The sequence below is a fragment of the Notolepis coatsorum genome (genome assembly GCF_963971535.1).
Source record: "Notolepis coatsorum genome assembly, chromosome: 13".
NCBI classification, from domain to species: Eukaryota; Metazoa; Chordata; class Actinopteri; order Aulopiformes; family Paralepididae; genus Notolepis; species Notolepis coatsorum.
In genome coordinates this window covers 82,173,208-82,189,209 of record NC_140177.1, presented here as the reverse complement: position 1 = coordinate 82,189,209, position 16,002 = coordinate 82,173,208, and the positions used below count along the sequence as shown (strand labels likewise).

General features: G+C 40.1%; 1 protein-coding gene across 1 annotated transcript in view; it reads right to left on the bottom strand.

Annotated features, from left to right (window-relative positions):
* Window positions 1-16,002, bottom strand: part of tnn (tenascin N) — a 136,242-nt gene that overhangs the window by 103,607 nt on the left and 16,633 nt on the right. The gene's annotated exons all lie outside the window — the stretch shown is intronic.

The window sequence follows — 16,002 nt, the reverse complement described above, 5'->3', positions numbered from 1 at the left end:
GGAACAATAAGGATATTTGGTCATAAATAGAATGATATACGAAGTACTTCCTCGTCTATTTTTTTTACTGGCTCAACAGTGCAGGAGTCGTGGTTGTGTGGAGAAGTAAAGAAATAAAAGCTTTACAAGACCGTAAGGAAATGTATTTATAACCTGTGGTATACAGTATATGTCAAAGCTGTTTCATTGTATAGGTCTCCTTTGGCACGATACCATATCTGTGATAGATCCAAACATTTCACAGGATTGTCGTTTTTCTTCTTGTAACAGTTAAGTTAGAAATGTAAAAATATATATATAATAAAAAAAAAAACATGTTTGACTTGAACTTGCAGTCGTAATTCTCAGGTCAATGAGATATTTTCCAGTCAGCCTTTTACGAGGGGCTGAGGACAGACAACTCAACCCTGAATATAGGCTACATTACATCCAGCCTTGCAGACATTGTTTAAATAGAGGAAACCTCAACCATAAATTCGATATGGTGTGTGTGTGTGTCTTTTTACATCCATTAACGTATCCGTGTTTGTCTTTGTGTGAGTGAGTGTTTCTCTGTGTGCGTACCGTATGGAATGTGTGTACTGTATATATATGAGCTTATACAGTATCTGAGCATTGTGTATATACAGTATATGAGCGTATACAGTATCTGAGCTTTCTGCTTCCTGCTGCACTGTATATATATATATATATATATATATATATATATATATATATATATATATATATATATATATATATATATATATATACAGTGCAGCAGGAAGCAGAAACGCCATTAGTCATCATCACTTTGGCTATGCAGCTCTTTTCCTGTAAAATAATAATTGTGCCCAGTCAGCTATTTAGGGAAGTTCAAGGAGCTATCTGTCCTCAAAAGATGATGTCATGAAAAAAAAACGTTTCCGTCCCGCAACTTCCCCAGCAAGAGCCAAATGGCATGCTATACCTGAAACGCCAGATGTATGCCCCAAAAGACTGTTGCAGACTTTGTTTCAGTTTAACCACAGAGGTGAGGAGAAAACGTGACCTGTTCCACTTCAGCGAGTCTGAATTAAACATTCTGGTGTAAAAGTGTTTAAAGAGATTGGTAGTAGAGAGAACCTTTGGTCTACTGTCTGAACTTGTGTGGTCTATTGGAAAGTGAAAGCCTCTAGCCTAAGCCCAGTAGTAAAATTCAAAGGGGCCCATCCACCATGATTGGCAACTGGAAAACTATAGAACAGACATGCTTTAATAAATTGGTCAGCTTTTAAAGGGGATATGATTGCTGGGTGGAATATGCTTGTGTTGCAAAATGCTTGCGGGTTACTATGCAAGGCAGGTAACCATAGCAACTAGACTCTGGTGAGGGACAACACCCACAGTACTTAAAGGGGAACACGACCCAATTTCAAATGTCATGAACTGTATATTAATCCTATGGCATAGGACAGAACAATTAATATTTGTGAACATGAGCAACTCTCTCCAAAAGCCAGAAACCAGAGAAACCGAAGGGCCCGGCTACATTTATCCATTGTGTCTGTCCGTGTACATCTGTTTTCAATAATCTTTCAGGAGGAGTGTCTGTTTGTTGGATAGGGCCGACAATGTGTCCGTCTCTGCCAGATTTGTGTCCATTTTGATGGACAGAAAAGTTTGGAGAGGACACATTTTGGGAAGTGACGGATACATCACTGTTCGTTTGCAAAGCTGTTGTTTCTATTATATTAGGTTCTAATTAAAAAAACAAACCAAGTGACAGTAATACCTTCTGTCTGTTTATCTATTTTGTGATGGATCACTGTAGCCCTAAAACTCAAAACTGTGATGTCAACAGGTATAAAATCTGGATTCTCCATAGAGAATGGATTGGGAAAGTTATTCGATGTGACAGAGAGAGAACCCAGGGGTTTTTCAGAGGATAAGAGTAAACTTTCTGGTTAAGAGGTGAATACATTACCATATAAAAAAAGCTCATTTGGGTATAGAAACTCAAGCATTCTCCCATTCGCCGTGGACCAGCTCCAGACATAATACCATGCCTGATGACATCACAAGTTTGAGTCTTTGTTCCTGGGTTCCTAGCACTGAGCGAGAGTTGTTCATGTTCATTGATCACACTGTCCTAGACCATAGAAATAACGTCCCCCTTTAAGTTGAAATGGGGGGGGGGGGGGGGGGGATTGAATAACCAATTGAATACCCTTTTCTGTTTATACACCAACATTTTTTATATGTATTCATCACTAGATCGCCACAGCAACAGGAAAAGCTGGAGACATATTTAATATCTGTATTCTGAACCAAACTAAACTGTTTTCTCAGAGTTTGCTTATCTAACACAGCTTTGAACTTGACTTTGTGGAGATGAAACTATTGCCACTTGGAAAACCCCAAAATGAAAACAAGGCTCTGTGCGCATCAAAGAGTAGGAAAGCAGATGGAGAACGCCGAAAATGCAAGAGAGAGAGAAACAGATCACTCCGACAATCCCCACCAGAGACAGCGGAAGTATTGGCCCGGAACATTAAAACGTCAACAAGTGAAAATAAAAATAAAAAAATAAAAATAAAATCGGTATATCTTACAGCCACCTCTCTAATACCATTATCAGATTAGCTTGGGCTGTTCCACTAAGTTCCTAAGTATTCTAAAGTGTCTGAGGACTGGGATGGTAGGGAGCACACTGTAAGAAGTAAAATGTTATCTTAACTTATATTTTCAGATAGCCTGTTGTCTTAGATTTATAAAAATATATATGTCTTGTTGAATCAAATAATTGGAGAGAGTGGATATTAAATATCTACATATATATATATATATATATATAAATAAATAAATAAATATATAAACATTACTCATATTTCATTTTAGATTCAACACAAAAAAGCCAATGCAACACTGTAATTTGGAAGTTGAGAAAGCTTACGATTTAAATAGATATTTTTTACAGCTTAGGGAGTAGGCCTGAGTATGTGACATTTTAATGGTACAGTATCGCCAACTGACCTGGGTCGTATTTATTGTGGGTGGTTTTATGATCAATGATGATAATGCTTAAAATGTTATCAAGCTACAAAATAGCTGCAAGATAACTGTGTAAGATATGTCAGTTTACATTTGAAGGCGAACTACGCCCAATTTCAGAATTTCAGAATACATATAATTCCTCTGGTCTAAAACAGTACACAAATGTGAGTGAAAATGAGCAACTCTCTCCAAAATCCAAAAATGTGAGTGCTAAAGCTCAAACTTGTGATGTCATCAAGTATAAAGTCTGAAGCTGCTCCATAGACAATGAATTTGTCTATCTGAGAGCACCCAGGGGAATGTTCTGAGTTCATAAGTATATTTTCTGTTTTAGAACTGAGATCACTACTATTGAATAAAGCTCATTTGGATATAAAAAATAAAACAAACATGCTGTGCCTCCATGAAATCCGTCTCCCATTAATTGTCAACAGAGCAGCTCCAGACTTTATACATCACAAGTTTGATTCCTCCATCTCGTAGCTCATGTTCAGTAGCACGTCCTTTCTATTAAAAGGGAGAACAAGCGTGATTGAACACACACACACACACACACACACACACACACACACACACACACACACACACACACACACACACACACACACACACACACACACACACACACACACACACACACACACACACACACACACACACACACACACACACACACACACACACACACACACACACACACAATTTCCCAATTTCCCAATTTCAGCCTCTTAGAGCAAAACCTGTGGCCGCTAGATTATAGGGAAACTTCTGTGGACGGTGAACCTTCCGACAGACAGAGTGACCTATAGAACTGAAAATGTTCTTAATTGAAATAGAAGTCAGACATAATTTTCTCTCAGTAAAATAAACCTTGGCCCAAAGAGCTTCCTTCCAACCATTCACACTGAGCACAGATCAAATAACTGGCCCCGTCACAAGATGCTCTGCTTTATTTTCTGGTGGAAGACTAGACATCTAAGTAACATGTCTAGGCCTACAGTACAACCTGCCCAAAAGTAAAACATCTGACAGTGGTTGTTCACGTAACCGCCTCTTTGATTGCAGCTTGTCAAAACCTTGAGGCCAGAGAGTTTAGTGCGCACACCCGGAGATCTAGACCATGACATCACAGACATGTTGCCATAAAAGGTCCGTTGAACCATATGTGGTGACTTTACAACCTGGTCACAGTAGGTCCTTAAACAGCAACCAAGGAGGGAGGAGAGAGCAGAGAGGATAGAGATGGGAGACAGAGAGAAAGAGATGGAGGAGAGAGCAGAGAGGATAGAGAGGGGAGACAGAGAGAAAGAGAAGGGGGAGAGAGCAGAGAGGATAGAGAGGGGAGACAGATAGAAAGAGATGGAGGAGAGAGCAGAGAGGATAGAGAGGGGAGACAGAGAGAAAGAGAAGGGGGAGAGAGCAGAGATGATAGAGAGGGGAGACAGATATAAAGAGATGGAGGAGAGAGGAGAGGGGGGATACAGATAGAAAGAGAAGGATGAGAGAGGGGGGAGACAGATAGAAAGAGAAGGAGGAGAGAGCAGAGAGGAGAGAGAGGGGAGACAAATAGAAAGAGTTGGAGGAGACAGCAGAGAGGATAGAGAGGGGAGACAGATAGAAAGAGATGGAGGAGAGAGGATAGAGGGGATACAGATATAAAGAGAAGGAGGAGAGAGGGGGAGACAGATAGAAAGAGAAGGAGGAGAGAGCAGAGAGGAGAGAGAGAGGGGAGACAAATAGAAAGAGATGGAGGAGAGAGCAGATAGGATAGAGAGGGGAGAAAGAGAAGGAGGAGAAAGCAGAGAGGAGAGCGCAGAGAGGAGAGAGAGAGGAGACAGATAAAAAGAGAAGGATTAGAGAGCAGAGAGGAGAGAGAGGGGAGACAGATAGAAAGAGAAGGAGGAAAGAGCAGATAGGATATAGAGGGGAGACAGAGATACAGAGAAGTGGTCCAGGGGAGTGAGGGAGTGTTTCAAGAAAAAGAAAAAGAGAAAAGAGAGAAATGGGAAAGATGAAAAGAGGATTTTGAATGAGAGATGAAGTGAGTGCATGAAAGAGAGAGAGAGAGAGAGAGAGAGAGAGAGAGAGAGAGAGAGAGAGAGAGAGAGAGAGAGAGAGAGAGAGAGAGCAATGGAGGGAGTGAGAACCAACGACAGCGTAGCAACAACCCACATCACAGGCCAGATACACAAGGCCTGTGGAGAGTGGCACCAAGCTGCAGGCGCACAGAGACGCTTAACAAGCTTGTTTATGGCTCCATGTCAAGATTTTTATTTGATGTGTGCCATTTTCAGCTCTTTTCTTTTTCTTTTTTTTCATTTCTCTTGGAGGGGAATAACACTGTGACCTTCCAAACCCAGCAGTGGGGTTGCTACTGCGTAGTAAAAACGTCCTGGCGTGGGAGTGACGGATGCGGGCGATAAATGAATGGTGAATAGATGAAGAGGGGCATAGGTACCTTTGAGATTCAGCAGTGGGACCTACTTAAAGGAATAGTTTTAGTGTTTTTTTTGTTGTATATATTATATTATGGGAAAAACGGTGTCTAGAGTTCAAACTCTTTAGGTTCAATGTGGACAATACTAACAAGCTGTTTAAAGGGAAACCGTCAGAGGTCAACTTTTTATCCTCAATTTGAATGTAAAGGAAAGTGCCTGGTGTATGGTGATGGAAAATAACTGACAGTTATGACAAATACAGTGACATTGACAGTGAATAAAAACTTTGTGTGTGTGTGTGTGTGCGTGCGTGCGTGCGTGCGTGCGTGCGTGCGTGTGTGCGTGCGTGCGTGCGTGCGTTGCGTGCGTGCGTGCGTGTGTGCGTGTGTGTACTGGTGGTATTTGGTCCTCCTAGCCCCAGGCCACAGTGAGCATTAATTACCCAGCGTTTCAGCTCCCGAAGTTTCCTTTAGGCCATGGTTACACACACTGTTTTTGTTTTCGCTTTGAATACGTTTTGAATACGTTTGCTGTCCCTGTTAGATAGAAATGCCGTTTTGGCAGGAAACGTTTTGGCCCTACTGAAAACGCTGAAATTGTGTTACGCCAAAACTCGCCGACAACGTGTCGTGTAATCTGCGCGGAGCCGTTGTTGCTCAACGCCCATGCGCAGTATATACCCACATCTGCGTGCCCTCACCAACGTCCGGTGACAACAGAGGCCAGGGGCGTAGCTGGGGGGGGGGGGGGTAGATTAGGATGATTCTAAGGGCCCAGCACTGGGGGGGGGGGCCCAAAGAACACTATTATTATCTTTTTATTAATATGGTTTTATTATTATCCTAAAGTAAGTTAATGTAGATGACTCAGAAGTATAATTGCCTGTATTAAAAGAAAAACATCACAAAAGAAACAAACAGGTGCTTTTTTAAGTTTCCATAGATTGTGACTCCCCTGCATTCCTCTAACAATGGTTTGATCTACTGCCTCACGAGTCCCACCCACAACAGTCCAGTCCATCATGCAGCCAGGTGCTGCCGGCTGAGTGCGTGTGTTTTAGACGGTCTGTCATTGGTGGTGGTGGCAGGCAGACCTTTCATGTAAGTTACAATGCTCAATACAATAAAACACATTTATAATCATCATCTTCTCTTAATTTTCGCTGCTTTGAATTACAGGTCACAGTCTTTATGTTAGCTAGCTCAGCTGTTAGCTAACGGTGTTGTCAAGATCCAGACCTCAGGCCCCCTCCTCCCCTGCTCTCTCTCTCTCTCTCTCTCTCTCTCTCTCTCTCTCTCTCTCTCTCTCTCTCTCTCTCTCTCTCTCTCTCTCTCTCTCTCTCTCTCTCTCTCTCTCTCTCTGCACTAGTTGCCTCGGTCTCTCTCTCCCTCTAGCTCTCTTCCTCTGTGCTCGCTCTCCCTTGCTACCTCTGATTACAGATGTGCAAACAGCTGCCACTCCTTGTCTCATCAACTCACAACTATCATTTTCCTTCAAGCATTGACTTTCATATTTTCCATCATATACCACTTTCTGATTTCATTTCATTGGAAAGAAAATAATGATAATAAAATAAGAATAAAGTACTTATATCTGCGTTTACAGATGCCAGCCTTCAAGTATCTTAAGGTACAACTACTGTACCTGAAATGAAAATAAAAGAGAAGAATGCATTATAGAATGATAGAAGATAATATGATAGAAGCCCATCTCCTACTGTAACTAACCTGCACACTGTATGTGTGTGTGTGTGTGTGTGTGTGTGTGTGTGTGTGTGTGTGTGTGTGTGTGTGTGTGTGTGTGTAGCCAGCCAACCAGGTAGAACATGGCAGAAAAAAGAAAAAATCATGTATTCAAACCAGTTCAGTGTATTCCTAAGTGTATTGCTCTCCTGTGTAGAATGATGTGGTGACTGCAGACTCAGGGAGGAGGCAGAGGAAGTGAGAAAGAGACCCAATAGTTACAGGTAATGGGATATCAGACAGCTTAAAGTGTAGGATAACATCCCTAGTAAAAAGAAAATGCTATAGGAATCTCTATACGTTTTTGGAACCCTATAGCAATCCTTTAGGATCCCATAGGATTTTGAGACAGTTCTGTGCTCTATATTGCAGGAAATTGCACGTACAGGTGTTCATTAAATTAAAAATATTCTGCCATGGAGGTGGTCGTGCCAGACCCACTCCAAACCACCCCTTGCCAGCCAGTTACTAATCTTGCACCCCCACTTTCAACTACAGTATAACTAGGCGGCACAGGCGCACCAGCGTCCTACTAATCACCCCAAAGTACCAGAAAATACCAGAAAATACCCCAAAATACCCTAAAATACCCCAAAGTATACCCCAAAGTACCAGAAAATACCAGAAAATACCCCAAAATACCCTAAAATACCCCAAAATATACCCCAAAGTACCATAAAATACCCCAAAATACCCCCAAAATACCCTAAAATACCCCAAAGTATACACCAAAATACCAGAAAATACCAGAAAATACCCCAAAATACCCTAGAATACCCCAAAGTATACCCCAAAATACCAGAAAATACCAGAAAATACCCCAAAATACCCCAAAATACCCCAAAGTACCAGAAAATACCCCAAAATACCCTAAAATACCCCAAAGTATACCCCAAAGTACCAGAAAATACCTGAAATACCCCAAAATACCCCCAAAACACTATTACACCATTACACACTATTACACTATTACACACTATTACACTATTACACACTATTACACTATTACACACTATTACACTATTACACTATTACACACTAGCACAATATTACACTATTACACATTATTACACTATTACACACTATTACACTATTACACTATTACACTAGCACACTATTACACTATTACACTATTACACACTATTACACTATTACACTATTACACACTATTACACTATTACACTAGCACACTATTACACACTATTACACTATTACACTAGCACACTATTACACACTATTACACTATTACACACTATTACACTATTACACACTATTACACTATTACACTATTACACACTATTACACTATTACACTATTACACACTATTACACAAAATTACACTATTACACACTATTACACTATTACACGATTACACACTATTACACTATTACACTATTACACACTATTACACTATTACACACTAGCACACTATTACACTATTACACACTATTACACACTATTACACTATTACACTATTACACACTAGCACACTATTACACTATTACACTATTACACACTATTACACTATTACACACTAGCACACTATTACATTATTACACTATTACACACTATTACACACTATTACACTATTACACTAGCACACTATTACACTATTACACACTATTACACTATTACACACTATTACACTATTACACACTATCACACTATTACACTATTACACTATTACACACTATTACACTATTACACACTATTACACAAAATAACACTATTACACTATTACACACTATTACACTATTACACTATTACACTAGCACACTATTACACTATTTTGTGTAATAGTGTAATAATGTAATAGTGTAATAGTGTGTAATACTGTAATACTGTAATAGTGTGTAATAGTGTAATAGTGTGTAATAGTGTAATAGTGTGTAATAGTGTAATAGTGTAATAGTGTAATAGTGTGTAATAGTGTAATAGTGTAATAGTGTGCTAGTATAATAGTGTAATAGTGTGTAATAGTGTGTAATAGTGTAATAGTGTGCTAGTGTAATAGTGTAATAGTGTGCTAGTGTGTAATAGTGTAATAGTGTAATAGTGTGTAATAGTAATAGTGTGTAATAGTGTAATAGTGTGTAATAGTTTAATAGTGTGTAATAGTGTCTATTACACTATTACACACTATTACACTATTACACTATTACACACTATTACACAAAAGTACACACTATTACACTATTACACTAGCACACTATTACACACCATTACACTATTATATTATTACACACTATTACACTATTACACTATTACACACTTATACACTATTACACTATTACACACTATTACACTATTACACACTATTACACTATTACACTAGCACACTATTACACTATTACACACTATTACACTATTACACTAGCACACTATTACACTATTACACACTAGCACACTATTACACACTATTACACACTATTACACACTATTACACTATAACACTAGCACACTATTACACTATTACACACTATTACACTATTACACTATTACACTAGCACACTATTACACTATTACACACTATTACACACTATTACACTATTACACTAACACACTATTACACTATTACACACTATTACACTATTACACACTATTACACTATTACACACTATTACACTATTACACACTAGCACACTATTACACTAGCACACTATTACACTATTACACACTATTACACCATTACACACTATTACACTATTACACACTATTACACTATTACACACTATTACACTATTACACACTATTACACTATTACACACTATTACACTATTACACACTAGCACAATATTACACTATTACACATTATTACACTATTACACACTATTACACTATTACACTATTACACTAGCACACTATTACACTATTACACACTATTACACTATTACACTATTACACACTATTACACTATTACACTAGCACACTATTACACACTATTACACTATTACACTAGCACACTATTACACACTATTACACTATTACACACTATTACACTATTACACACTATTACACTATTACACTATTACACACTATTACACTATTACACACTATTACACAAAATTACACTATTACACACTATTACACTATTACACGATTACACACTATTACACTATTACACTATTACACACTATTACACTATTACACACTAGCACACTATTACACTATTACACACTATTACACTATTACACTATTACACACTATTACACTATTACACTATTACACACTAGCACACTATTACACTATTACACTATTACACACTATTACACTATTACACACTAGCACACTATTACATTATTACACTATTACACACTGTTACACACTATTACACTATTACACTAGCACACTATTACACTATTACACACTATTACACTATTACACACTATTACACTATTACACACTATCACACTATTACACTATTACACTATTACACACTATTACACTATTACACACTATTACACAAAATAACACTATTACACTATTACACACTATTACACTATTACACACTATTACACTATTACACTAGCACACTATTACACTATTACACACTATTACACTATTACACTATTACACTAGCACACTATTACACTATTACACACTATTAAACTATTACACTATTATACACTATTACACTATTACACACTATTACACTATTACACTATTACACACTATTACAGTATTACAGTATTACACTATTACACTATTACACTATTACACACTATTACACAAAATGTTCAAATGTTTGTTTTTCATTTTGGGATATGTTGGGGTATTTTGGGGTACTGTGGGGTATTTTGGGGTATACTTTGGGGTACTTTGGGGTATTTTGGGGTATACTTTGGGGTATTTTGGGGTACTTTGGGGTATTTTCTGGTATTTTGGGGTATACTTTGGGGTATTTTGGGGTATTTTTGGGTATTTTCTGGTACTTTGGGGTATACTTTGGGGTATTTTCGGGTATTTTCGGGTATTTTCGGGTACTTTGGGGTATACTTTGGGGTGTTTTAGGGTATTTTGGGGTATTTTCTGGTATTTTCTGGTATTTTGGGGTATACTTTGGGGTATTTTAAGGTATTTTGGGGTATTTTCTGGTACTTTGGGGTATACTTTGGGGTATTTTGGGGTATTTTCTGGTATTTTGGGGTATACTTTGGGGTATTTTCGGGTATTTGGGGTATTTTCTGGTACTTTGGGGTATACGTTGGGGTATTTTAGGGTATTTTGGGGTATTTTGGGGTATTTTCTGGTATTTTGTGGTATACTTTGGGGTATTTTCTGGTATTTTGGGGTATTTTGGGGGTATTTTCTGGTATTTTCTGGTACTTTGGGGTATACTTTGGGGGTATTTCAGGGTATTTTGGGGTATTCTGGGGTATTTTCTGGTATTTTCTGGTATTTTCTGGTATTTTTGGGGTATACTTTGGGGTATTCTAGGGTATTTGGGGTATGTTCTGGTATTTTGGGGTATTTTGGGGTATTTTCTGGTATTTCCTGGTATTTTGTGGTATACTTTGGGGTATTTTAGGGTATTTTGGGGTATTTGGGGGTATTTTTCTGGTACTTTGGGTATACTTTGGGGTATTTTGTGGTATTTTGGGGTATTTTCTGGTATTTTCTGGTATTTTGGGGTATACTTGGGGTATTTTAGGGTATTTTGGGGTATTTTGGGGTATTTTCTGGTGTTTTCTTGTACTTTGGGGTATACTTTGGGTATTTTGGGGTATTTTGGGGTATTTTCTGGTATTTTCTGGTACTTTGGGGTATACTTTGGGTATTTTAGGGTATTTTGTGGTATACTTTGGGGTATACTTTGGCTATTTTAGGGTATTTTGGGGTATTTTGGGGGTATTTTCTGGTATTTTCTGGTACTTTGGGGTATACTTTGGGGTATTTTGGGGTATTTTGGGGTATTTTCTGGTATTTTCCGGTATTTTGGGGTATACTTTGGGATATTTTGAGGTATTTTCTGGTATTTTCTGGTACTTTGGAGTATACTTTGGGTATTTTGGGGTATTTTCTGGTATTTCCTGGTACTTTGGGTGATTAGTAGGACCCGCGCACCAGCAGCTTGCAGCTTGAACAGACTGACAGGAAAATGTCCTCAGTTTGAATCAAATTTACTCTGCGAAATGTACTGTGTATATCGAAGCAGGGAGTGATTGTATACTACAGAGCACATCAAAATGTAAGTGTCTGTCAACCTAATAGTGTGCTTGAGTAGACTTTGTGTGGGAGATGGGATTACAGAGAGACAGGACAAGTAACAGCTTTTGTATGTTGAGTATCAGAAAACATTGTCACAAGAATAGGGAAAATATGCCTAGCCTAGTGGCCTGTAGCTGTTCTGCAACCGTTCCTACTTCCGGGTAGCCTGATTGGCCCCGACAGGCACGTGACCCGCCGCGGCCACGCCCCGCGGCAGCCCCAGGAGCAAGCGCGCTACTGCTGGAGTTCGCTTCGCCTTCACATCGCTGCCGTTGGCGAAAGCAGACAAATGAATGACTAATTCGGTCAGAAATAACGTAACTAATAACGTTAGTAAGCACTGCTTAGTTAGTAAACGTTTCTCCCGGTACATTCTGAAGAGCACACCGCTGTATGTTGGAGAACCAGCGGTCTTCCTCACTCGAGTGAGACTAAAGCCGTGCACAGCTCAGCCCTGTGAGACGCTTATGTCTGCGGGGTACAGTAAACGTTTCTCCCGGTACATTCTGAAGAGCACACCGCTGTATGTTGGAGAACCAGCGGTCTTCCTCACTCGAGTGAGACTAAAGCCGTGCACAGCTCAGCCCTGTGAGACGCTTATGTCTGCGGGGTACAGTAAACGTTTCTCCCGGTACATTCTGAAGAGCACACCGCTGTATGTTGGAGAACCAGCGGTCTTCCTCACTCGAGTGAGACTAAAGCCATGCACTGCACAGTCTCTAACAGTGTAACAGTAAGAAGCATTTTGGATAAAAGTATTCTGTACTTCTGTATGACAACAATGTATGCCTTTCAAATGTTAAATGATTAAATGATACACAGCGAAATCTACGCTCTCGCCTCTCATCCTGCTTTCGCCAACGGCAGCGATGTGAAAGGCGAAGCGAACTCCAGCAGTAGCGCGCTTGCTCCTGGGGCTGCCGCGGGGCGTGGCCGCGGCGGGTCACGTGCCTGTCGGAGCCAATCAGGCCTACCCCGGAAGTAGGAACGGTTGCGGAACAGCTACAGGCAGCCTAGTGCGACTCAAGGTTCTTTGGTAGACTATTGCATTGGTTCATTCATTGAAGATGAACGCAATGCGACATCCTTTACTAGGCTCACCCACCAACAGTTCAGGTGCTGAACTGCTGATCCGAATGTATAGGTAAAAACATATTATGCGTTTTCATCAATAAATACATGGCCAAAATTTTTTTTGCTTGTGCGCTGACGCTCGCTCGCTTGTATTAGGGGCCATAAGGATTCTTTCAGGGGGCCCAGAATCTACAGCTACGCCCCTGGCTGCAGCTACCATGTGTTGTCAAGTTATTGTTATAAGGACCCCAGTCCAAGCTACAACAGTCTGCATTCCCTTAACAATTGTTTGTATTGAGCCGTATTGTATTGTACCCATTCTGCAATATGTTAAATAAAGTTACATCCATTCATCTGCTAGCATTAACGATTGCATGAGCAGCTGGCTAACGTTAGCTATCAGACCCTGTTAGCTCAGAGCTCCTCTTTCAATCTTAACAAGCATTAAACAAAATGGCCCAGTCATCTATTCACCTTTGTTTAATACACGAGGCGTTGTCTCTAATGTTATCTAGCTACTGATAGCTCCTGATATCAGTTTGGTGCTGGCTGGCTAACTGACGTGAGCTAACGTTAGCTGCTAGCCACAATGCTATACTGTTATAATGGCATATTCCATTCACGTTAGCATGTAGCTAACAACATCTGCGATCTTTTTTGAGACTAAACTATCCGCTCTTGGTGGTCACTTGTGTTGATGTTAGTTTTGTTTCATCAACAAATCATCAACAAATGAGGCAGAACACACAGTGAATGTATCAGTTTTTGTTTATTGCACTTTATTTCTTGCTGAAAAATAATGCTTCATTGGCTAAAATGGCTCGCAGAGGCATTTAAAGATGGTGGCTTTTGAGATTTTGAACAGGATGTGGAGTGTCCTCATTCAAGTTCTGATTGGTTGAAAATTGCCTTCATGTTCGCCACCTACTGCTTTGGCATTGTACTACATCACTGTGCTCAGGTTGCAAAACGAATGTCTAACTCGGCTGCCACTACGTTGCGACCTGGAAAAGCTAAACTCATCTTCAAAACGAAACGAGTCAGTCAGTCTAACCGCAGCTTTAGTTAAATGGTTTACAATTTAAGATAAAATACAATTCATGTTCAATTGACGGATGACATATTAAAGATACAGATTTATTGGCACGTAAAACGCACCACATAAACACTGTTGTAAATTCCCACCTGATAGTTACTTTTCCATGTTAAAGCAGAGATATGTCAATGAGTCTGTAAACTTCCCAGTACTGTGTGGATTCCGCCTTTAACAGGGTGTGAGTGTGTGTGTGTGTGTGTGTGTGTGTGTGTGTGTGTGTGTGTGTGTGTGTGTGTGTGTGTGTGTGTGTGTGTGTGTGTGTGTGCGTGCGTGCGTGCGTGCGTGCGTGCGTGCGTGCGTGCGTGCGTGTGTCTGTGTGTGTGTGTGTGTGTGTGTGTGTGTGTGTGTGTGTGTGTGTGTGTGTGTGTGTGTGTGTGTGTGCATGAAGGTAAAGTCTTTGGGCAGAAATGTTACTGGAGGCAGAACTTGTTTTCTATCTCAAAGACCCAAGTAGCCATTAGTAGGTGAGATGCATTTGTCTTTACATGGCTAGGACTGCCGATGTGCAGCAAGTAGTGGCCTTTGGTTTCAGTGAGATCCTTCTAGGATATGTAGAAATGGATTAAGCACACACACAAATCTCAGCAGTAACTTGAGGTTTTTCTTTCATTCTTCTTTCCACTGGACTATAATTAAGCAAATATTGAATTTAGACCAAAGCTCCTTTAGGGAAACCCAACCTTGGGCATTTATAGCACTGAAGCAGAGACAGGAAATGTTGTAAACTTTAAACTGTTATCATAATAGGCGGCTGGGTGGCGCAGCGGACATTGCGCTCGTCACCAACGCAAGAGACACCGGGTTCTAATCTGGCTGTCGGCGTTGCCTCCGGCTTGGGCCGGCCGTCATACTAACTCAATTGGCAGAGTTAGCGGGTGGGAAGTCGAAGGGTGGTAATCTGGTCGTTGTGAACAGCGACTCCTACAGGTCGGTTGGGGCGCCTGCACAGCAAAGTCAGGAAATGGCGGGGGCAGTGTGAGCCTCCTACACGTTACTCCTCGCCAAATGAGAGTCCGCGCTGGCAGGTGAAAAGATGTGACAGGCTGCCTCCACATGTATCGGAGGGGACATGTGATGCAAGGCTTCTATCCTCCCTACAAACGGCCAGTGGGGGGCATATGCGAGCAACGATCAGGACAGGGGAGGGAGAATTGACACGAGAGGTAAATTGGGATGGGGAGAACAATCTCAGAAAAAAGGAAAAAAAGTAGATCAAACAAAAAAAACTGTTATCATAATAGACTGAAGTGATCCATGCTCTCAGAATGTATTCAACAAGGGACTGTAAAGCAGAATACAAGAAAATTAAAGAAAATAGAAGAGAAGAGAAGAGAAGAGAAGAGAAGAGAAGAGAAGAGAAGAGAAGAGAAGAGAAGAGAAGAGAAGAGAAGAGAAGAGCCTACAGAGCACTGCCATCTGTCAATAGCTA